Source organism: Balaenoptera borealis, assembly GCF_965194805.1.
Source record: "Balaenoptera borealis genome assembly, chromosome: X".
In the NCBI taxonomy this organism is placed as follows: domain Eukaryota; kingdom Metazoa; phylum Chordata; class Mammalia; order Artiodactyla; family Balaenopteridae; genus Balaenoptera; species Balaenoptera borealis.
The window spans coordinates 105,194,176-105,219,644 of NC_138881.1; positions in this window are offsets into that span (position 1 = coordinate 105,194,176).

Here is a 25,469-nt window from a genome sequence, read left to right on the forward strand (position 1 = left end):
ATCCAATTTGGGTGCCTTTTATTTCTTGTCTGATTCCTGTGTCTAGGACTTCCAATACTATGTTAAATAGAAATAGCTAGAGTAGGTATCCTTGATTTATTCTTGATCTTAGAGGAAAAGATTTTTCACCATTGAATACGATGCTAGCTGTGGGTTTGTCATAAATGGTCTTTATTATGTTGACGTTTATCCCCTCTATACCAACTTTGTTGAGAATTTTTATCTTGAATGGATATTGAATTTTGTCAAATGCTTTTTCTGCATCTGTTGAGATGATCATATGATTTTTGTCCTACGTTTTGTTAAGGTGGTCTATCACATTGATTGATTTGCAGGTATTGAACCATTCTTGCATCCCTGGGATAAATTCTACTTGATTATGGTCTGTGATACTTTTTATGTATTGTAGAATTTGGTTTGCTAATATTTTGTTGAGGAATTTGCATCTATGTTCATCAGGAATATTGGCATGTAATTTTCTTTTTTGTAGTGTCTTTGTCTGGTTTTAGTATTAGGGTAATGCTGGCCTTGTAGAATGAGTTTGGGAGTGCTCCTTCCTCTTCTGTTTTTTGGAATAGTTTGAGAAGGATAGGTATTGACTCTTTTTTTAATGTGTTTGGTAGAATTGCCCTGTGAAGCCATCTGGTCCTGGACTTTTGTTTGTTTGGAGTTTTTTCATTACAGATTCAATTTCAATACTAGTAATGAGTATGTTCATAATATCTATTTCTTCCTGATTCAGTCTTGGGAGATTGTATCTTTCTAGACATTTATTCCTTTCTTCTAGGTTGTCCAACTTGTCAACGTTCATAGTATCCTCTTATGATTGTATTTTTTTTGATATCAGTTGTAATTTTTCTTCATTTAAAAAGAAGTTCTTTACAAGGCCTTTTTTTTACAAAAAGTTGTAACTTTTCTAATTTTATTTGGGTCCTCTCCCTTTTTTAATGAACCTGTCTAAAGGTTTATCAATTTTGTTTATCTTTTTAAAAAACCTCAGCTCTTTATTTTATTGATCTTTTCTATTGATTTTTTCCCTTTATTTTCTTTATTCTTTTCTGATCTTTATTATTTCCTTCCTTCTGCTGATTTTGGGCTTTGTTTGTTTTTCTTTTCCTAATTCATTTAGATAGTAAGCTAGGTTGTTTATTGGAGATTTTTCTTGTTTCTTGAGGTATGCCTGTATCTCTACAACTTCCCTCTTGAAACTGCTTTTGCTGCACCATGTAGATTTTGAAAACTTGTGGTTTTATTTTCATTTGCCTCAAGGTATTTTCTAATTTCTCTGATATGCTCATTGACCCATTGGGTTTTTTTTCTAGCAAGTTGTTTAGTCTCTGTATGTTTGTGTTTTTTCTATTTTTCTTCCTATAATTGATTTCTAGTTTCATATCTTTATAGTCAGAAAAGATGCTTTGTATGATTTCAGTCTTCTTAAATTTATTAAGACTTGTTTTGTGGCCTAACATGTGATCTATCCTTTTCTCTACTTAAAGATGAGCCTTTAACATTTCTTGTTAGGTTGGTTTAGTGGTTATGAATTATTTTATTTTTTGCTTGTCTGGGAAACTCTTTGTCTCTCCTTCAATTTTGAACTATACCCTTGTTGGGGAGAGTATCCTAGGTTGTAGGTTTTTTCTTTTCAGCACTTTAAGTATTTCATGCCACTCCCATCTGGCCTGCAAAATTTCTGCTGAGAAATCAGCTGACAGCCTTATGAGGATTCCCTTGTACATGATTTTAAAAAAAAATTTTATTGGGGTATAGTTGATTTACAATGTTGTGTCAGTTTCAGGTTTACAGCAAAGTGAATCTGTTATACATATACATATATCCATTCTTTTTAGATTCTTTTCCCATATAGGCCATTACAGAGTATTGAGTAGAGTTCCCTGCACTATACAGTAGGTTCTTATTAGTTGTCTATCAATATTTTATATATAGTAGTGTGTATGTGTCAATCCCAATCTTCCAATTTATCCATCCCCCCCGCTTAACCCCCAGTAACCATAAGTTTATTTTCTACATCTGTAACTCTTTTTTTTGTTTTATAGATAAGTTCATTTGTAGCCTTTTTCAGATTCCACATATGAGCAATATAATATGATATTTGTCTTTCTCTTTCTGACTTACTTCACTCAGTATGACAGTCTCTAGGTCCATCCATGTTGCTGCAAATGACATTATTTCATTCCTTTTTATGGCTGAGTAATATTCCATTGTATATATGTACCACATCTTCTTTATCCGGAGAAAACCATAATTCAAAAAGATACATGCACCCCAGTGTTCATTGCAGCATTATTTACAATAGCCAGGACATGGAAGCAACCTAAATGTCCATCAGTAGAGGAATGGATAAAGAAGATGTAATGATTCTTTGTTTTTCTCTTGTTGCCTTAAAATTATCTTTAACTTTTGCCATTTTAATTATATGTCTGGTATGGGTCTCTTTTGGTTTATCTTGTATGGAATTTTCTGTGCTTCTTATACCTAGATATCTGTTTCCTTCTTCAGTTTAGGGATGTTTTCATCCATAATTTCATCAAATACATTTTCTAGTACTTTTTCTCTTCTCTTTCTGGGACCCCTATAATGCAAATGTTAGTATGCCTTATATTTTCCCAGAGGTCCCTTAAACTATCATTTAAAATTTTTTTCTTTTTGCAGTTCTGATTGGGTGAGTTCCACTATTCTTTCAGATCACTTATGCATTCTTCTGTATATCCTAATATGCTCTTAATTCCTTCTAGTGTATTTTTCATTTTAGTTATTATATTCTTCAGCTCTCACTGATTCTTTTATATATTTTCTAGATTTGCTTAAGCTCTAATTGTGTTCATCTATTCTTTTTGGAAGTTCTGTTAGCATTTTTATTACTATTGCCTTAAACTCTTTAAATAAATTATTTATCTCTGTTTCATTAGGGATTTTTTTTTCCTGTGGTTTTATCTTATTCTTTTATTTGAAACATATTCCTCTGTTGTCTCATTTTATTTAACTTTCTCTGTTTGTCTGTATGTAATTAGGTGAAGCAGTTACCTGTACTGGTCTTGAAGATGTGTCCTTGTGTGGGCGAATCACTATTTAGTCTGCATGTGCCCAGTGGATTTGGTGGGAGAGCTGGATCTGAAGTGAGCACAGACTGCATCTTCTACTGGAGTGTGCTGGCAGCTGCTACCTTCCTAGGAGGTAGGTCTGGAGTTGGAGGGGTTGGAGCCAGAGCCAGGTATAAGCTGGGGCTTCTCTTAGGCTCAGTGGCAGTTGCTGACCTGTCAGGGAGTGGGTCAGGACCTGAGGAGCTGGAGCAGGAACTGGAGCAGGAGCCCTGAGGGAATTGGGCTTCTCCCCAGTGTGTTGGCAGTCTCTGCCTTGGTTGGGGGTGTGTCTGGGGCCTGAGGGCTTGGGGCTGCACTTCTCAGCTCGTTCTGCTTTTTCTCAGGTGTGTGTGCCTTGGTTAGAGACTGCCTTGGGTCCAGAGAGGTTGGAGCTGCACTGCTGAGCTGGCTCTGTTCCTTTCCTGGTGTGTGTGTATGTGCACACACGTTGGCAATGGTGGCCTCTGCCTTAGCAAGGAGTAGTGCTAGAGCAGGATGTGCTCGAGCAGTGGCCTGGTGTGGGCTGGGGCCCACTGGAGCATTCCTAGCAAGCCAGCCAGCATGCTAGGCAGTTTTCAATCTGCTGTCACTGCACTGGGACTAGGAGCAAGCAAGTCTATGCACATGCTCTTTAATAGCAGAGTCTCAGTTTCTTACAGTCCCCATTCACTGGTTTTCAAATCAGCTAAGAGGGCTCATCTTCCTGGTGTTGGACCTCAGGGTTGGGGTGCCTAATATGCAGCTCAAATCCCTCACTCTCCAGGGAGGATTTCAAAGCCTGTGATATTCCCCTCCTCTTCTGGGTCACACGCTAGTGGTACAGGTACCAATTAGATTGCTTCTTCTCCCCTCCTACCAGATTCCATGTGTTTTTTCTTTATGGCCTTGGTTGTAGAAGAGCCATTCTGCTTGTCTTAGGTCAGCAAGAGTTGCCATATATGTAGTTGTAGTTTTGATGTGTTTATGGGGGGAGGTGAGCTCAGCGTATTCCTACTCTACCATCTTGATCCCACCTCCACATCATGATATGCCATTCTTATCATTTCTTTCACAGTCCCACATCACTGGGAGATGGGTAACATTCAGTCAGTTGATATAAACTTAGTGTGCTGGTTGTGCTTATCCTATTATATTTCCTGAATCTTGTGAAAGGATTGTACATATTTGTGCATGTTAAAACAAGTATCCCTGTAGCTACATGTGGGGCCCCAGATGCACTGAAGCAGTCAGATAATTGTATCCTTCAGAATATATTTCATTTAAATTGTAATACCTAAAAAAATCAAATCAATAATGAGAGATCTCATCTTAAGAAAGTAGAAAAATATGCAGAAAAACACATATCAAGCAGAATTAAGGACAACCGCAGAAATTAATGAAATTGAAAACAGAAAAACATAGAGAAGATCAAAATCAATGAAACCAAAAGCTGTTTGTTTGTGACAATCAATAAAATAAAAAACCTCTAGCAAGACTTACAAAGAAAAAGAGATTAAACAAAAATGACCAATATCATAAAAGAAAGAGGGGAATATAATAATAGACCGCATAGACATTAAAAGGATATTAAGAGAATTTTAGAATAATTCCACATGTATAAGTTCAACAGCTTAGATAAAATGGACCAATCCTCAAAAACCACTGTGGTTGGCTTAAAATACCCCTCCCAAAGTATTTGCACATCATAATCATAGGAACCTATGAATGTTACCTTATATGGCAAAATGAGACTTTACAAATATGACTAAGAATATTAATGTAGGGAGATTATCCTGAATTATCCAGTTTTGTCCAACGTAATCACAACGGTCCTTATAAGAGAGAAGGAATGTAAAGACAGAGGCAGAGGGAGATCTGAAATTGCTATACTGCTAGCCTTGAAGATGGAGGAAGGTATTCTGAGCCAGGTACTACACGGAATGCAGCTCTAGAGCTGGAAAAGACAAGGAAATGGATGACCCCATAGAGTCTTTTGAAGGGCACAGACCTGCCAACACCTTGATTTGAGCCCATTAAGACTCATTTAGACTTTCTGACCTCCAGAACTGTAAGGCAACAGATTTGTGTTGTTTCAAGTCACTAAGTTTGTGGTAATTTGTTACAGAAGCAACAAGAAAACTAATACAACCGCAAACTAGCAAAAGTCATCTAGTGTGAAGTAGATAACCTGAATTGTTTTTATAACAATTAAAGTAATTGAATTAGTAAAAACCATTGAAAATAGAAATCTCTAGGCCCATATGATTTCCTTTGTGAATTCTTCCAAACATTTAAAGAAGAAATAACACCAATTCTTTACAAGCTCTTCCAGAAAATAAAAGCAGTGGGAATAATTCCCATGTCATTTTGTGAAGTCAGCATTAACCTGATAGCAAAACCAGACAGGATTATAAAGAAAACTATAGACCAATATTCCTAATGTGGATAGATGCAAACATCCTCAGCAATATTAGCAAATCTAATGCAGGAATATGTAAAAAGAATTATATACATAATGACCAAGTGGGTTTTATCCAGGGAATGCAATGTGGCTTCAATATTCAGAAATAATCAATTTAATTCATCATATAATCAGCCTTAAAAATAAAAACATATGCAGAGAAAGCATTTGACAATATACAACATTCTTTCAAGATAAAAACTCTTCGCAGTTTAGGAGTAGAAGGGACGTTCCTCTGCTTGATAAAGTGTATCTAAAAAAAAAAACCCTATAGCAAACATCATACGTAATAGTGAAATAGTGAATTATTTCCTCCTAAGATTGGAATTAAGTAAGAAGGCAACAATGTTCTCTCTTACCCCTCCTATTCTACATTGTACTGGAACTCATAGTCAATGCAACAAGGCAAATATACAATGAAAAGCATTCCATATTAGAAAAGAAGAAACAAAACTGTCCCTATTTTCAGACAATGTGATTGTTCATGTAGAAAATCCAAAGTACTCTACAAAAATCTCCTAGAACTAATTAGAGAGTTTAGCAAGGTAGCAGGACACAAATTCAGCACTCAAAAATCAATCGTATTTTAATACACATGTTATAACCAAAGACATGTACTAGAATGTCCATAGCAACATTATTCATAACAGCTAAAACTGAAAACAACCTAAATATTCATTAATATTAGAATAGATAAATGCATTATGGTATAGTTATATAGTGTAATACTATACATAAATGAAAATGAATTATTTCTACATGCAGCAATACATAACATAATGTTCAACAAAGTAAGTCAGACAAAAGAAAAGACATCATGTATGATTTCATTTATAAAGTTAATAACAAGCAAACTAATCTATGGTAAACAAATCAGATAGTGATTATTTTTGGGAAGCAGGCAGGAATATTTACCGTGAAGGCTTCTGGAGTGTTGGTAATGTTCTATTTCTTGATTAAGGGGAAGTTACACAGATGTGTTCATTTTGTAAAAGTTAAGCTGTTGAAAATTTATGGTGCAAGTGTTTTTTCTGTATCTGTATGTATATCTGATATATATATCTCATGCACATAAACACACAGGTAGTTATAAATTTTTAAAGTTTACTAATGAAAGGAAGCAGTTACAACATATTGCTTACAAAAGAGACATGATAGAAAAGAGATAATATGTAAGTATATCCTCTGAGCATGAGGCAGTTATTTTAGTAAAAATAAATAAGTAAATAAATAAATAACTTTTAAAAAGTAAGAAAAAATACATAAGTATAAAGTTGGAAGACAGAGGAAAAACCAACCACAAATTTTAAAATTGTGTTTGTATAATGATGAGTCCCACTCCCACCCCTTTACCATTAAAGGTTAAAATTCTTCATAGGGACCTTCCCGGTGGTCCAGTGGCTGAGACTCCACGCTCCCAATGCAGGGGGCCTGGGTTCAATCCCTGGTCAGGGAACTAGATCCCACATGCCGCAACTAAGAGGCTGCATGCCACAACTAAAAGAGCCCACATGCCACAATGAAGATCGTAGATCCCTCATGCCACAGCTGAAGATCCCACATGCGGCAACGAAGATCCCGTGTGCCTCAACTAAGACCTGGCACAGCCAAATAAATAAATAAATAAATATTAAAAAAAATTCTTCATAGTGGATTAGGAAAACAAATACAACAATATAGACTTTTAAGAGTTACTTTTATAATAAAGTCCCCAGAAAACAAAGAAAATTACTGGACAAATATATATTGATCAGATGAAGAGCATATTTTAAAGCAAAAACTAGTGAGATAAAAAGTATATATTCATAATGATAAAAGGGAGACCAATAATACATAATATTAATACATATTTACCTAATTAAAGCAATAATAAAAAATAAATACACAGAGAAATTGATATGTTTGTAGAATTAGCATTACTACTCAAGTATCCAAAAGAATTACAGGAAGAGAATGTTAAAAATAGTATTAGTATGATAGAAATAATTTGTATATATTTGTGGTGGGTTGAATAATGGCTCCCAAAAGATATGTTCAGGTCCTAAACCCCAGTACCTGTGAATGTGATTTTATTTAGAAATAGGGTCTTTGCAGATGTAATTAAGGATCTTAAAATGAGATCATCCTGGAGTTAGAGTCGGTCTTGCATAGAGTGGCAGTATTCCTATATGAAACAGAAAAGGAAAAGACACAGAGACACACAGAGGGGAAAGGTCATGTAAAGACAGAGGCAGAGATTGGAGATGCATCTACAAAGCAAGGAGTGCCAAAGATTGTTTGCAGCCAGCAGAAGCTGGAAGAGGCAAGGAATGAATTGGCCACTAGAGCCTTCAAAAGGAGCATAGTCCTACCAACATCTTGATTTCAGACTTTAGCCTCCACAACTGTGATTAAATAAATTTCTCTGTTCTAAGCCATCCAGTTTGAAGTAGTCTGTTATCGCAGCTCTAGGAAACGAATACAGATTTTGGTAGTGGGATGTGGGGTGCTGCTATAACAAATACCTAAAAATGTGGAGGTGGCTTTGGAATTGGATAGGGGGTGGAGGCTGGGAGTATATTGAGGCACATGGTAAAAAAGGCCTAGATTGTTTTGAAGAGGTTGTTGGTAGAAATGTGGATGTTAAAGGCTATTCTGGTTAGGGTTCAGAAGGAAGTGAAGAGCACTGTAGAGAAAGCTTCTATCATCTTAAAGAATACATATGTCATCATGGACCAAATGTTGGTAGAAATATGAATGTTAAGGATGTTTCCGGTGAGGTCTCAGATGGAAATGAAGATTATTGGAAACTACAGGAAAGGTGATTCTTGTCGTAAAATGACAGAAAAGTTGACTGAATTGTGTTCTACTTGGTGATGGAAAACAGAAATTATAAGTGATGAACCTGGATATTTAGCTGAGATTTCCAAGCAAAGTGTATCTCCTTGCTGCTTCTAGTAAAATGAAAGAGGAAAGAAATATGTTGAGGAAGGAACTGTTAAGCAAAAAAGAAACAGCACTTGATGATTTGGGACAGTCTCAGGCTATCCAGATTGCAAAAGATGCCAATGTTGGGAGATTCATTGATTGGAAAGAAGGTCAATTGTGTGGCTGGAAGAACTTTACTGAAGAGATTAGGTGTATGACTCATGGATCCAATCAACAATCTCAGCAGAAGCCAGGGATAGAGATGGGGTTATCCAGGAATGATCTGTGATGAACCCTCATGTCTGATGGAGTGGACCCTCTTCACACACACGGGGGACTGGTGAGGTTTTTCAAAATGTTGTATTAGCAGAAATATTGCCTGCATGGACTGAACGGGACAGAGACAGAACTAAGTGAAAGAGAGCAGTTGGCCTTTCAAAAATTTTCAAGCAGGAAATGGGCTGATACAGCCAGTTGGTGGCAAATATGTACTACCCTTCAAGAAAAAGAAAGAATGACTCTGAGGGCAGAGTCACAGATGCAGAAGCAGAGGCCAGAGAGGCAGGTGCAAAATACATTAATAATACAAGAAACTTCCTTAACATGGTAAAGAGGAAATATTTTTAAAGAGTAGCGATGTATTTAATATTGCTTATTTGTTGTACAAACCCTGGAGACATAGCCACTGGAAAATAGGAAGAAAACATCGCCACTAATGCCATTTTCTGAAATTGCCTGAAATGCTTATTTCATCAAGCCATGTTATTCTCTATGTAAATAAACATACATAGGAAGCCTGGGATTTAAACATTAACTAAGCAATATTAATGATGGTGTTATTGAGATGCTTTACCCTAATACCTCTATCTGCACTGCACAAATAGATCTGCCAAAGGTTTCAAAAAGTTATTGTGAGATTTTCAGGTCACTTTTCTCTAGATGGGCATTATTAATGCTTTTTAGAATTCTGACCAATGCAGTGAGACTTGAAAAAATAAATACATGGAAAAGTATTGTATTAGAAGAAACCAATATGTTCTTATTTGTTGATAGCTTGAATGAATGCTGGAAAATCTAAAAGAATCATCTACGAAACCATGTCACTCTGACATGTGTTAATTTATGTACTCATATGATACCAGTAAAATTCCAATAAAATTTGTTCTAAAACACAATAATATTCTTCTTGAAATTAATTTTTAAAATAAGCATGTAAGATTTTAAAAATCAGAAGATACTAGAGCAATAGGAGTAATCTGCTCTAGAAGATGTTGGACTCTGGTCATTATATTAATATTTTCAGTGAAATAGGCTTATCCTAAAAGTTGACCTAATTATATAGGAAGTTTAAATATATAATAAAATCATGTATCCCAAAATAACACACAAATGGGGAATTATTTAATGAGTAGTATTAGGATAACTGAATAGTGCCTTTGGGAGAAAAATTTGATTTAAAAAATATGTTTAGATAAATATTTTATATTAACTCCAATAAACTCCAGAAGAATTAAGCATTACCCATTACATCATGCCATAGAAAAGCTAGCAGAAATAGATGATAACTTTCCACAATTTGAAGTAATAAGAGAAGTTTAAAGGGGATGATTGACAAACTCAGTTACATAAAGTGTGAAACATCTGTTCAACAGAACGTGAAATGAAAATAAAAGAGAAAACTATACACTGGTATCAGGTATGGCAGATCAAAAATTAACATCAATAATGAACAAAACGAGGATTCTAATTCACAAGAATATAATTAAGATGCCAATGAGTAAAGGGAATCAGCAGTCAGTAAAATAGAAAAGGAAAAACAGAGAGGGAACATGGGGAAAAGTGTTCAGCCTTACTAGTAACTAAAGCAATGCAATTTGAAACAATAAAGAGGTGCCATTTTGCACCTATTAAATTAGAAAAATTGAGTCTACTCAAACTAGACAAACTTGTGGTTAAATTAGTGCACTCTAGCCTTGTTGATGGCAGTGCAAACCAGTATAACATGTAAAACAATTTGGTGATATGTATAAAGAGCCATAAATTTTTGACTACTTATTTTACTCTTGGGAACTGAGCCTAAGGAAATATTTGTTAGTGCATTATCTATAATAGCAAAGAATTGGAACCTAGATACATGTCCAAAAATAGTTGAATGAGTAAGTAAATTACAGTATAGAAATTAGGCATTAAATCATAATTGTAAATATGTAACAACATGGGAAATATATATGAGACATTATTAAATAGGAAAGAGGATATCATTTAGAGGATCATAATGATATACATAAAAATATGAAAGTGTAGATGTGGATTTAACAAGTATTTAACATCTTGAATTTTACACTTGGGAGTTGTATCTAGTATGCAATTATATATTTATATATAATCATTTCTGATCAAGATATAAAACTTTGAACAACCAACATTTAGGTTTTTTTAAATAATCACATTCAAGAGAAGAATAACATATTCTCTAACATATCTTTCCTGCCGTAAGCCATTGTTAGCTATATGCCTTGCCAATGAACATTAGAAATATCTCAATGAAAATATACGGTGTATAATCATTTCTAAGTATCACTGGAAGTATTTTTCATTATCTTCTACTTAGTGCCTCAACACGTTGATTGGCAGTATTAATTAAAACACCATTCTTATGACTTGCGTGGAAAACGGTGGTTTGATCATGGCCTGCTGATTTTAGCAATAGTTTAACAAAGGAGTTGCAACTTATATAGTTTATTTTAAAGGTGTGAATTAGTCTTCACTTTTCTCTCTTTGGAATATTGATTTTTAGCTATGTGAAAACGTTGTGAACTTAATCAATATGTGTAAAGAAGCAGAACTCTTGGTGGCATGCATATAAACATTTGATACCAAACCATTTGACTTGTAACATAGTATTATCTATTTAAAAGAAGACTCCTTTAATCTCTAGAAATATGCTCTAAAATAGACAGAACGTTCAGTTGATTGACGCATTTAACACTTTTAAAGACATTGTTTTCCTTTAATTTTTAAATAGAACAACAACAAAAGTAGCCCAATTGAGTTTTTGACCTATGACAACATTTATGGCAGTTCGGTGCCTGCTGGTCTCAGTCCCACAATCTCAACTGTCCTCAACTCTTTCTGCTTCAAGTAAAGATGTTGGTAGACAGATGCATGCAATAGTTTCCATGTAAGTCTCTTTCAGAGAAGAAAGAAAACAAACAATGGAAGGAAAAAGAGAGAAAGCAGCATGATATACTCATTAAAAGGTATGGATTCTAAAGCTACATTGCTGCAATCCAAATGCTATTTCTTCACTTTAATTGTTATTTGGCCTTGGACAAATTATCGTTTCTCACCAGTATTTTACAGATTCAGTGAAAAATGTTTTGCTTTTTCTAACTGCATGTTTTGCAGTTTGACCTTCATTGTTCTTTCATCTCTTTAAGCCTCAGTTCCTTATCAATGAAATAGTAACTAATACACCCTGGAAACATGCTTTCTGTTATCATTAAAGAAAAGTACCTATAGTTAACAATACTGTATTATTTACTTAAAATTTTTCTGTGAAGGTAGATTTTATGTTAAGTGCTCTAACCACAAAAGAAAAAAAATTTTAAAGTGAGTGGGAGGAAACTTTTGGAGGTGATGGATATGTTTGTGGCCTTGATTGTGGTAATGGTTTCATAGGTGTATACGTATCTAAAAATTCATCGAGTTGTATACATTATGTACAGCTATTCACATGTCAGTCATACCTAAAGTGTTTTTTTAAAAGTATCAGTTTAGATGTATTCCACAAATTTGGAGAAATTTTATTATACAGTTTTAATTATTTAAAAATTCTTATTATGAATTCTTCTTTGACTAGTAGAATTTTAGCATCATGTTTTTAAATTTCCAAATGTATAGGGTTTTGACCATTTCATTCTGGTTATAGAACATGGTCTGTTTGATACAGATTCTTAAAGTGTTTTGAGATGTGCTGTGTGACCACGTATGTGATCAGTTTTCCAAATATTTTGTGTGTATTTAGAAGATTGTGTGTTTGGAGGAAGGGTTCTATATGTATATTCCTTAAATTAAGTGCATTAATTGTGTTATTTAAATCTTCTGTATCTTTACTATTTTAATTTCATCTCTTAACCTATCGATATTTCAGAGAGGTATATTTTTATCTCTTACTGTCATAAAACAATTACCAATTTTTCTTTAGTTCTATCAGTGATTGCCTTATACATTCAAGGCTATATTATTAGGCATTACAAGTTTAGATTTGTGATATCTCCCTGGTGAATAAAACCTTTTATCAATATGAATATTCTTTTGCCCTAATAATAATGTTGTCTTTCACCTTTGTATTTTTTTGATATTAACATAGCTACCCCAGCTCTCTTTTGGCTAGTATTTCCTAGTATACCTCAGGTTACTATTATCCTTGTCATCCCCCAAATTTTAGCTCCTGGCATCAGTATTTGCACCCAGGACATCCTGAGATTTTGTGTTCTGTTATTATTCACCTCTCAAATTTTAGCTCACTGCTCTTATCTTTCTTTTATAGTTTGCTTGTGTTGGACCATGGTGATTTCATTTAGTGGAGGCTCAAAAATACATTTAAATAATGTGTGTTTACTTTATCTAGTATACAAATGTAATATTTAGAATATCTTATCTGGCATTTTGCCAGAAGCAGACATCCTTGCTAGACTTTTGACTTTAGTATGATCTAAATAAGCTACTTTATTTAGCTTAGCAGAAATTTTAAATCTGTTATGGTACTTTTTTCACGGTTGAAAGCAGTATAAGAATCTTTTCAATATAGAAATCCACTGCCAGTTAAAACCTATATTGCATTCCTGAGCTAGCCTATGGATTTCATGTGTGCTCTACTTCCCCTGTGTTTCACCCCTTGCATAGTGTATTCTATCACCTAGAGTGAAAATAGAGACCAAGAAAATTTTTATGGCAATCCTCTGAGTTCTGAGTCTGAGAAGTGTTCAAAGATGTATACCTTGAAATCTATGAAGTGTTAGAATAATTTCTGTAGATCATTAAATAATACTACATTTTAAATACTCAAGCTATTTATTTAACTGTCATAATTTGAGGTGCGGTCTAGAATTATGCTAATACCGTAGCCACTAGCCACATGTGGCTACTGAACCCCTGAAATGTGGCTAGTCTGCAAGATGTGGAAACAAACCAAGTGTCCATCAACAGATGAACGGATAAAGAAAATGTGCTATATACACACAATGGAATATTATTCAGCCTTGTAAAAGATGGATCTCCTGACAATTGTGACAACATGAATAAACCTGGAGAGCATTATGCTAAGGAAATAAGCCAGTCACAGGACAGACACTGCATGATTCTACCTACATGTGACATCTAAAACAGTCAAACTCATACATACTGCAAATATCTTGAAATATTTTTATACTCATCACTAAATTGAAATTATATCATTTATTATACCTACTGGTAGATTTTATTATTTAATATACTTGATATTATTAAATAATTGTCAAATAATTTAATTACTTAATATATCAATAAACAAGCACATGGTGTTACTGTATGAGTCACATTATATCTCTACTGGATAGTACTGGGTTAGAAAATCATAGCCAAATAAGGCTAGACTCTGTATTTTAAACTTAGGACCCATGAATGGACTTCGGGAAGTCTGTAACCTTTCTTGAAATCATACACAAAATTGTATGAGACTGTGCATACAGGTATTTCTGTTTTATCAAATTCACAAAGAGTTGCAAGATCTCTCCCCAACAGATTAAGAACAACTAGCCTAGACTGCGAAACTTAGTTATTTTGCATTGTCACAAACCAAGCTGTACAATGTGGAAGTCCTAAAATACATCTTGAAAACTGGTTATAGGTTTAAAAATTCATTCATTTATTCAATTAATCCTTATTACATGCCTACTAGGGTAGCAATTACTGGAGTTGCCACTCATTTCCAGTAACATATGATTGCATAGCACATCTTTTTGTGACAAGGGGATATAGAAGTGAATGGTCAGATTCTGGGTTGTCAGTAATGATATGGATGTTTCAAATTCATAGACTCATATAATTCATGTCAGTGTCAGTCTGTCAAACTAACACTTATATAATGTCTCCAAAAGAGAATTATGCAGTGCAATGGGAAGAGAACAAAAGGAGGCTTCCTGATGGAGAACTGAAAAGGCACTTGGATTGAAACTTACTTTTAGATAGTGCATTTTAAATAATACAACCCAAAATTCCCTGTGCTTTATTCTTTCTGAAGTGCTTTTACATACATTATCTCATTTGCGCATTTGATTTCACAATAAGCCTATGCACCTAAGCAAGGCAGATAGTATTACCTCCATTTGGTTTATGTAGCAGACAGGCTTGACTCCTTCTCAGATGCTCAGAGGGAAACTTCTCCAGTCAGCTCAGAAGCAAAAAGTAGTTGCAACCTTAGTTTTCTCTTTTCCCCTATTTTCCTCTCTATCCTCATGAATTTGTAAAAAGGGACTTCTGTCTGCCTAAGTGCCTCAACTCATTTACCTCTTTTCTGAGCTTTCTTTTTGCCCCTAGCTCCAGTCTGAGATTTACTCCAAAGATAAGCATACAAGGAGAAATTCCTGTGAAGTAAAGAACTACCAATAGAATGTTTCGCTCCAGACAGAGAGGTGTACTTATCTAGAAATAGAGATTTCTACTAGATTTAGACTAGATTTAGTGGACACTGAAGTAGGTAATAAAGCAAATTTGACATTAATAGTTTTCTTTAAAATATCCAAAGATAAGGGATGAGGATGTGTAGAAAATGCTGTGATGGGTTGCCTAGAACCTCCCTTTGGTAATGACAGCCCTCAGCTTTCAGCCATGTTTGGGAACTTCTTTAGCTGAAGAGAGCTACCTTTCCTAAGATCATCCCCCCTTCCTTAGGTGGCCTACCTCCAATGACTGATGGATATCATGACTTGGTCATACTGCCCCAACTCAAAACAGCTACAGAGGACCATTTCATTTTCACAACACCCAATAGGGTTGGCTGGAGCTTCCATTGAGGCTGTTTCACAGCTCAACCTTTTTCCTATGGCAAATTCTTATTCTTTACCTTCACTTCCATAGTTTTTGTCCCTAGTAGCACTCTATAATAAGCCTGCTGTATTCTAGTATTTCAAGCATCTGGTTCCTGGAGAACTAACCTCATACAACTAAGGCCAGGAGTAGTCTTAGAAAGCAGATTCTGGGATGGGATTTTAGGTTTGTGTCACCTACTGTCTGGCTGGTAATGAGACCTCCATCATTGATCATAGATGGAGCTCAGGTAACTTCTGGCACAAGCTAGTGGTATAATTGTTAAAACTTTTACATGTGATAAATTGGGATGGTATGTTATTAGAAAATGATTCAGTGGGTTATATCAGGTTTTTGAGAATTGGGGGAGGAGATAGTAACTGTAAGCGTATTGAAATTTGGTTATCTTGATAAGCTCAATTAATATTTTGGGAAAAAATACAAGAAAAAATTGAGCATGATTAATTGGACATTATAGGCTAAGTGTGATCACCAGAAGGCCTCCTTGATAGCATTGAAAGAGACTCTCTTCTTCTTAAGCAGAAGGGCAAAGCTCAGAACTAGGCTGAGGACTTAATCGTAAGAATAACAGAGTTTCAAAGAAGTTAAAGTTTCAGCCAAGGCAGGTCTGCTTTAACAAGGTAAGGGCTCTGACTGGAAAAGAATGGGACATTGATACATGGGATGGGAAGATCTGGATTGATGCTCCTGAAAATCTTGAATCTGCAGAGTCCTGTGACTCCTCTGAGCGTGTAGAAAAGGGCCACTCCTTCCCATGAAGGCCTGGTATTCCCCTCTTGTTTGGAGACAGTGCAGAAGCCCCTCCCTTACAAGATAATGTGTGTTCCTTTCATCTTCTCCCACATTTCATCCTGGCCACTAAGCCTATGACTAGGGTTATGTTTCAACTTAAACAAGCTAGGAATATGATGGACCTAGTAAAGGAGAAAGGGGGCAGGAATAAACACATATTTTAGATACAAATTTGCCTCTCCTGCCTGCAGGGCCTCAGCCATCATTGTTATGCAAGGGCTTACAGAATGTTTGATCCACCAGCATGAGATACTACATAACACTGCATCAGACCAAGTGATCAATTTTACAGCAAAAGTGTTGTGGCAGAAATGCCTTTATGTGATGCTGTGTTACAATTGGAAGAATACTTGGATCATGGAACCAAGGTGAGGAAGTAGAATTGGCCACAATTACCATCACACCCAGGGAACAGTTTGGGGAATTTATGCTTCCCATCCATGAAACCCTGGGATCTGTGGGTTTAGAGGTCCTGGTTTCCTAAAGGAGAATGCTTCTCCTAGGGGACACAATAAAAGCCCCATTGAACTTTAAGCTATGAGCTTGACAAGGAAAAAGATCTCAGGAGTTCAGGGAATAGACTGTGGTGGACACTGTGATTCACCACCCAGTTCCCCCTTCAGAAATGAAGATCTTATTACCCCAGCTGCTGGGGATGCTTCCAGCAGATGGCCACCAGTTATCATCCTCCCTTTAGGATGGTCTCAGCTGAAGTGGGTTGCCTTCCTTGAGGTCACACCTCCTTCCTGAGCAGCTCACATCTAATGGCTGATTGGTGCAGGGGTATAAAGTCCTGGTCCTCTCGTCCTAACTTTGATCAGCTCTGGAAGTTCATTCCATCTTCACAGTGCCCTTTAGAGTCAACTGAGACTTCCACTGAGGCTGCATTATGGCTCAGCCTCTCCCCATGCCCACTCCTACTTCCTCTCCTCCTTTCCACAGGTGGTTGATCTTAAGAGCATTGCATAAATCTTCCCTTATGCTAATCGCTGTTTTATAATCGGCTTTCCAAGAAAGTCAGCCTGTAACAGAGAGTTAGAGTAATTATAAATCAAGAGCGATAAGATGATATGCTCCTTCCATTTAAACAGGAAATACAGGAAAGAAAAGCTAATACATTATGTGTAATTATTTCATGTAGTTCCTACAGCAACCCTGTGAGGCAATACGGAAAAATGTTATTTTTTATGAGAAATCTAAAACTTGAGAAGTGAATTTACATGGTCAAAATTACATGATTTGTTACAGAGCTGAGCTAGGGTAAGAGCTGATGAGGAACTGCTCTCATTCAGTTTCAACTAATGGTTGCTGAGTGCCCTCTAAATATCTGGTAATTTATACAGAAAATTAACATGATTCTCTATATTTTATAGATAAAGAAACAGACTTAAAAGGATTAAGCAACTTAATCGAACAATTAGTTATAGATCAAACAACTAGTGATCAAAATCAAACAACTAATGAGTTGTAGAGCTGGGATTTAAACTCAGGACTGTCTGACTCTAGTCCAGTACCTTTTCTATTAGCCCACAATTAACTGGCCTCAATTGAACTTACCGTATTTTTGAAGGGAAATGTCATTGAGTTTGGGTTTGGTGGCCTTTAAACTGGATACATTGCTTGATTATGGATCCAATTACTAGAGTTCTCAAGGTGTGTGGTGGGGAGGTGTATAGTATAGATGAGCTCCTGTGGTAACATTTCAAAATACATATTCAAAACTATGATACAATTTTATCTTTGGAGAATGAATAAAAAATATTGTTTTCATAAATGCTATAGAAAACAAGGCTTGACACAACTTCCTTTGCCACTGGGAATATGCAAAAATTAGCAATGATTGTCTATGTATACGTAAGGGGAATGAATTTTAGAATTTTCAAGCAGAGAGGTGAAATTTTACATTTATTTAAAGTGCAAAAGCCTTTCAAAACATTGAAGAATACTGTTTTATATCATTCTGCCTTCACTTTTAGATAATCTGGCACATCTTGCATGAAAATTTCAAAAGATAAAATTAAGTACTATGTGGGTAATTAGTCAATGTTATATCTAATGTGACATCTTGTATGTTAACTGTACCTCTCCTTTACATTCTGATAGTAATTAATCCATTCAACAAGTATGTGTTAAGCTATGTGCCAAGCCCTGTACTAAATGATATGGATACATAAGTGAAGTGATCCATGAGCTTCCTGTCTTCAAGTCTTCCCTGCACTATATGACAGCAGTTGTGCCTTATATCTAAATCTTTACAACTGAACACGCTTAGCTCAAGGGCTATGCTTTTGACGTTTTCCTTATCCCTCATTGTGTAGTATAAAACTTTTAACCTTTGTAAGTCTTGGACTTACTATGTTCCATAATTTCTCAAAGACAGAAAAGCAGGGTTAACAAAAACACCAAACAAAAATCTGAAATTCTTTAGTGCCAGCACAAAGACCTAAGAAAACAATAAAGTCAAACAGTAATTTTCATGAACACCAGGGAACTGGTTCAGGAACAATCTAAATAAATTGCCAAGATTAACAGAAATGGATAATTACATTTTTTTCTGTGTGAGCTATACGTGATCAGTGAAATTACCAGTGCCCGACACAACATGTTAGAAGGTGCTCTTTTGCCACCAATTAGATCATGAGACTTTTCTTATATTTTTAAATAAAGAAAGCTGTGTGTTCTGACATGCAGGATTTGAGATAAAACAGAGTAATCTAATTACAGAATTACCGAGTTTCCTGTTTATTGTAGTCTGTAGAGTAGGGAGGATAGAAATAAGATACCCTTCTGCTTTCAGAACACTTGAGGCAAGTATATTCATACTGCCATGAAGTTGTGGAATAGCTGCAGGAAGGAGATTTATCTGACGAGGAATGTAATTAGATAGGTTGGCTCCAGCTGTGAATTTGCAGCAGTTAGAGAATTTGGTATAGCAGTCCTAAATTCAACCTGCAAATGTTCTTAGAGAAGTTATTATGTCTCATCACAAAGATCTTCTTTGGTTCTTACTGGCCTTCATGATCTACTCTAATGATACGGTGTTCTAATGTTTTTGCCTTCACAGAATATACGTTTAGAGACTATGAAGGTTACTGTTATTCTGTCATTTCTTGAGGAGTTTTCCTAACTCACATTCACTTCCTTTATATTTTTTGACCTTTTGCACAACTCTCACACAGATATAACTGATGGTCAGATGTAATATCACCTCAGAAAGAGAATGGCATAGCTTTATTTATGCATTGAAGCCAATGTTGTAAGTTTGCCTGTGAACATTAGCTAGTTAATTTTAACTTTAGAATGAAGTTATATCTAGGGACTTCCCTGGCGGTCCAGTGGTTGGGACTTCACCCTCCAATGCAGGGGGTGCGGGTTCGAACCCTGGTCGGGGAGCTGGGATCCCACATACCTCGCGACCAAGAAACCAAATCATAAAACAGGAGCAATACTGTAACAAATTAAATAAAGACTTCTTTAAAAATGGTCCACATAAAAAAAAATCTAAAAAAAAAAAGAATGAAGTTATATCTAATGGTAAATATATAGAAAAGACATGCTCAGAAACTGGCTCTAGAGAGATATTGGCACTTTAGAAGAGCTTGGTTTACATTGACTTTATTGATATTGTAAACATTTATTGTGTTTGCACTCAGACTAGATTTTAGATTCCAATTGTACCCAATTCGTGCATACAGATTTTAAAACTAAAGAGAGAATGTATAATATATATTAGGTTGTTTCATCATTTCCTCACTTTATGTCTCTTGGGCTTTCAATTTCCTGCCTATCTCAATGAATAATCTTAAATGAAATTTTGATATATTCCCAAGAACCTTATTTTGAAAACAATTCACCCATTTAGGAGTATAGTGCTGACTGCTGTCTTGATTTACAGCAAAGGAAACAGGGCTTCCCTGGTGGTACAGTAGTTAAGAATCCACCTGCCAATGCAGGGGACACAGGTTTCAGCCCTGGGCCAGGAAGATCCCGCATGCTGCGGACCAACTAAGCCCGTGAGCCACAACTACTGAGCCTGTGCTCTAGAGCCCGTGTGCCACAACTACTGAAGCCTGTGTGCCACAACTACTGAAGTCCACATGCCTAGAGCCTGTGCTCCGCAACAAGAGAAGCCACCACAATGAGAAGCCTGTGCACCACAACGAAGAGTGGCCCCTGCATGCCACAACTAGAAAAAGCCCGCACGCAGCAACGAACATGCAACGCAGCCATAACTAACTAACTAAATAAATAAATAAATAAGCAAAAATAAAGCAAAGGAAACAGAAATAATTAATAAATTTTAAAAATATGGCATAACATGCCAGGGAATGAGGTGAAGAGATGGCAAGCATTAGATTGCATGTCATAGGTAGGGCCTTAGCTGGACTGTTGGCTAAGTGTCATAAAACTATTGGATATGAAAATCAGATAAGGAGTCAAAAGTTCAGGTTTTCAGGCCCAAACACTAATAAGTAATTAATGTTCAGGTGTTTGGAACAGCTAAAATGTCAAAGACAAAAGTATCATACTTCTTTGTTCACTTATTTAATTAATGTTTCAAATTTGTCCTCCATATAACACTTATTATGTGCCAGATACTATTTTAATTGCTTTGCAAATATTAATCCAATTAGTCTTCATAATAACCCTCTGATATAGGTATTACCCTCTATAGGCACAGAGGTTGTAAGAAAACTGCCAGATGTCATATACCTAATAAGTGGAGGAACCTAAATGAGGATTTAAACCTCATTCTAGAATTGGTACCTTAACCACTATGCACTATACTAATTTTAAAATATTACTAATTATCCATTTCAAATCACCCAGTACAGCTTCTTATTCTTAGCAATAGGATGAGGATATTAACTGAGAATCTTCCTCCTGTAGTTTCAGATTTTTGTCAGAAACCCCAAAAGCTGAGACCAATATAAAGAGAGGCAAGAAGGATCTCTGCCTTCCAAAGCAAGGTGTTAGACCATGTTTGCAAGGCATGCTAAAATGCTACATAAGTCATTAAGGTTGGGGGAACAGAGATAATAGGAGAAAACATTTGGAGTGGGTTGTCAGTGTTCTATGGAAGAAGAGAAAGCAGTGTTTATCCCTCACTTTAAGCCAATCAGGAGAGGGAGCTTCAGGAGAACCACTCAGAAGGGTGGCTCTGAGTCTCTTGGTGTCAAGAACGTGCAGGGTCTGGTGTTGAAATCACACCTAAACATGGCCAACATGTTAAGAGGCTGAGCCTAGGTCAGTCACAAATGATGAAACTAAAAGATGCATCTGCAGCAAGCTGTACTTTTTCCAACATGACACTTTCTCCAGGCAAAAGGATAATGTGCAGAATTGAAGACCTCCCATCAGATAGACTGAAAGGGGATCATAAGTAGCCATGAGGAAAGGCATTGCCTATGTCACGGGGACCTCAGAAGTAGGCCCTTAATAGAGGATATCCAAGAAATATTTATAAGTGCCCCACTTATGGAGTATACTGCAGGTGTAAAAATGAATGAGGGAATTCTCTATATAATGCTATGGAATGATCTCTAGGGCACATTGAAAAATGAAAAAGGCCAAATATAGAACAATGTTTTTTATTGTACATACTACCTTTTATGAAGAAGGGGGTAATATGATAGATAGATGTAGACATACATATAAATACATACAGATAGATATAGATAAGGTCTGGAAATGTGTCTGGCATTTTTGCTATAAACATCTTTGCTGCAAGCAGTTTCCTTACAAGCAGTTTCCCTGCAAGCAGTTTCACTGCACAACTAAATGGCCATAAGGCAATTTTGCTGTAAAATACAAAATAACAAAAATAAAATAAAATAGAAGAGGGGCGGAAAGAGGTGTGGCCAAGATGGTGGAGTAAGAAGACACTGAGCTCACCTCACACAAGCACACCAAAATTACAACTACTTACAGATCAGCTATCGATGAGAATGACCTGAGGAAAAAGATCTTCTACAACTAAAGATATAAAGAAGGAACCACAGTGAGATGGGTAGGAGGGGCAGATTCGCAGTTTAGTCAAGACCTATTCCCCCAGGTGGGTGGCCTAAAAATGAAAGAATATACAATTGCAGAGGTTCTCCCCAAGGACTGAGGGGTCTGAGCCCCACATCAGGCTCCCCAGCATGGGAGTCCTGCACCAGAAAGAGGAGCCCCAGAACGTTTGACTACAAAGGCCAGTGTGGCTTGCTTTTGGGAGAGTAAAGGGGTTGTAGGAAACAGAGACTCTGCTCTTAAAGAGTGCACACAGAATTTCACACACTCCAAGACTCAGGACAGAAGCAGTAATTGGAAAGGAGCCTGGGTCAGACCCACTTGCTGATCTTGCAGAGACTCCAAGAGAAGCAGGAGGCAACTGGAACTCACCCTGGAGACATAGACACTGGCAGCAACCATTTTTGGGATCTTATCCTATCATGAGGGCACTGGTGCTGGCAAGCACCATATTGGAATTCCCCCTTTAGCTTATTAACACCAGGACCCAGCCCTGCCCACCAGATGGTCCAGGACGCAGCCCCATCCACCAGTGGGCTGGAATTAGCCCTGGATTTCCAGAGCCCTGCAGTCAGTCACCAGACTAGACCCCCCTACCAGCAGGCTAAAAACAGCTCCAGGACCCCCAAACTCCATAGCCAGAGACCCCAGGACCTGGCTTTGCTCATCAGTGGGCTGGCACTAGCCCCTGGACCCAGATTCACCCACCAGAGGGTGGGCACCAACCCTAGCACCTCTTAGGCCCCAGCCCCACCCATCTGTGAGCCAACAAAAAAACCGGGATCCACAAACCCCACAGCCGGAGACCCTAGGACATGGCTCCACCCATCAGTGAGCTGGTAATAGCTCCAGGACCCTCTGGGCCCTGGCCCTACCACTGAAGACCCGACTCCAGCTCTGGAACCCACAGGCCCTACAACCAGAGATGCCTGGACCCAGCTCCACTCACCACTGGGCCAGCACTAGCTCCAGGACCTAGCTTTATCCACCAGCAGGCATGCACCACCCTGGGATGTCCTGGGCCCCAGACCTGCCCACCAGCAGGTGGACACCAGCTCCAGGACACTTTGGGCCCCTCAGCCAACCACCCCATGATCTAGCCCCACCCAGCAGCGGTCTGGCATGAGCTCTAGGACATCCTAGACCCTGCAGCCAGCCATGTCAGAAAACGATCCTGCCCACCAGCAGGCTGTCACTAGCTACAGGAACCTGGCCCTGCAGCCAGCCACCCTGGGACCCAGCTCTGCACACCAGTGGGCCAGTACTATCCCCAGGACACCCAGGGACTCTGCAATCAACTTGTGACCTTGCCCCACACACTAGCAGGCTGCAACCAGGACCGGGACTCCCCTGGACTTGCAGCCAACTATGCCAGAACCCAGCCCCACCCACCAGCAGCCAGCAGCCTCTGCACAAGGCAATTAACTGGACCAGGGGTCAGCCACACCTACCAGAGCACCAACAGTAGTAAGCCTGCCACAGCAGAAGGACTGACACAGCCCACATAGGGGACATCCCTAGAGCATATAGCTCTGGTGACCAGTGGGGATTTCACTGCTAGGCCTCATAAGACATCCCCTACATAAGGCCATTTCTCTAAGATCAGGAAATGTAACCAACGAACTAAATACATAGAAATAAAAACAGCGAATTAGGCAAAATGAGGTGACAGATAAATATGTTCCAAATGAAGGAACAAAATAAAACCCCAGAAGAACTGAGTGAAGTGGAGATAAGAGTTCAAGGTAATGATCATAAAGGTGCTCAATGAATTTGGGAGAAGAATGGATGAATACAGTGAGAAGTTTTAACAAAGAGTTATAAAATACAAAGAAGAAGCAAACAGAGGTGAAAAATACAATAACTGAAATTAAAAATACACAAAAGGAATTAACAGTAGATTAGATGACACAGAGGAACGAATCAGCGAACTAGAAGACAGAGTAGTGGAAATCACCCAAGCTGAATAGAAAAAAGAAAAAAAGAATTTTAAAAAATGAGGACAGCTAAGACACCTATCGGACAATATCAAGTGAACTGATGTTCACATTATAGGGGTCCCAGAAGGAAAACGGAGAGAGAAAGTGGTAGAGAACATATTTGATGACATAATAGCTAAAACTTCCCTAACCTGGGAAAGGAAACAGACATCCAAGTCCAGGAAGCATGGAGTCCCAAACAAGATGAATCCAAAGAGGACCACACCAAGACATATTGTAATTAAAGTGGCAAAAATTAAAGGTAGAGAATACTAAAAGCAGCAAGGGAAATGCAACAAGTTACATACAAGGGAACTCCCATAAGGCTCTCAGCTGACTTCTGCAGAAACTCTGTAGGCCAGAAGGGAATGGCATGATATATTTAAAGTGAGGAAAGAGACAAACCTACCAAGAATACTCTACCCAGCAAGGCTCTCATTCAGTTTTGGTGAAGAGATCAAAAGTTTTACAGACAAGTAAAAGCTAAAAGAGTTCAGCACCACCAAACCAGCTTTATGAGAAATGTTAAAGGGACTCCTCTAAGTGAAAAAGAAAAGGCCACAACTAGAATTATGAAAATTACAAAAGGAAAAAGCTCATCAGTAAAGGCAAGTATATAGTAAAGATAGTAAATCAATGATATGTAAAGCTAGTAGGAAGGTTAAAGGATGAAATTAGTAAAATCATCTATATCCACAATAAGCAGTTAAGCGATACACAAAACAATTAGATATAAAATATGATGTCAAAATCAGTAATCAGGAGGGGATTAGAGTAAAAATCAGGATTGTTAAAATGCATTTGAAATTAAGAGATCAGCAACTTAAAATAATCATATATATGTACACACACACACACACATATATATTGCTATATATAAACCCTATGGTAAGCATAAACAAAAATCTATAATAAATACACAAAAAAAAAACCCAGAAAGGGATCTAAACATAACATTAAGAATAGACATCAAATCACAAGGGAAGAGAACAAAAGACGAAGAAAGGAACAAAAAAGAACTACAATAACAACCCCAAAACAATTAACAAAATGACAATAAATACATACCTATCAACAATTACTTTAAATATAAATGGACTAAATTCTCCAATCAAAAGATATAGAGTGGCTAAATGGATACAAAAACAAGAC